Below are 1,031 nucleotides of genomic sequence, written 5' to 3'. Positions count from 1 at the left end.
TGAGGTCCAGTTATTAAAATTTCCTCCAAGTAAAAAGTCCAAACCGAAGTCCAGTTTGTGTCTTATCGCCTTCCCCTATGGCCACATTTTCATGGTTTCAACAATACTTATTGTCAATTTTCAGTGCAGGATATGTTTAACTGAGTGCACAGTTAGCTCTTTTACCACATATATAAGTAGTCCCAGGCAAAAAAAAAAAATTGAGGCCTTTATTTCAGATTATAGAAAACAAAAACCTCAGAATGAAATACATTTAAGTGCAAACAGAGCCGAATAACCCTTTTATCTCTTAAATTAAAGAGGTCCCAGCCTAAAGAACTGAAGGCCTCCACTTCAAGTAAAAAAGTCATCGTCCTCAGAAAACAATAAAAGGCTTTGTTTGCACGTTGCTGGGCTGTAAATGTATGCGTGATGAGTCGGGTAGATCTGTCATACAGGGCTTGCAGCTCGGTTATTCTGCCCTCAGCTTGGACTTCAAGGGATAACTTTGCTCAAAAGAGCTGAGCTTTGTTTTGTGGTGGTGCTTCACGTTGCTGCTTTTAATTAATGCCATGTTTTCAGAGCATGTGAGGCACACTGGTTGTGAACTGCCTGACAGAATAATGAACATAAACTTCTCCGTCCACTCATCGTTAAAACAGCGGTTTTCTTCGTCAACCTTCCTTCTCTTGGAGCAAGCCATACTGTAATCACTGTCTCTTCCTCTCTGCTCTGCTGTATAGGCAAGCGCAAAGTGGTAGTGGTAGTGAGCTGCGGCACTTCCGTGGTGTGCTGGCCGTGCAGGGTAAGCAAACGATTTGATTGGCTCGACTGAATGGAGCTATTGCCGTATTAACTGGAGTAGCAGCGCCTGCTGTCTGTGGCCGTGACCGTTGGAAAAAATGCTCCATGAAAATCTGTTCTTGTGAATTTAGCAGAGATTGGTCACGGGTCTGGACAGAACCATCACTCAGTCTGAATCCAGATCAAGGTCCGCCATTTGGTCATGCCTGGCTTAAAGGATCATTACAGCTAAGGATGGGTCTCATTTC

This window comes from Stegastes partitus, unplaced genomic scaffold, assembly GCF_000690725.1.
Source record: "Stegastes partitus isolate 25-593 unplaced genomic scaffold, Stegastes_partitus-1.0.2 Scaffold411, whole genome shotgun sequence".
Classification (NCBI taxonomy): domain Eukaryota; kingdom Metazoa; phylum Chordata; class Actinopteri; family Pomacentridae; genus Stegastes; species Stegastes partitus.
Note: the sequence above shows the minus strand (reverse complement) of the source record.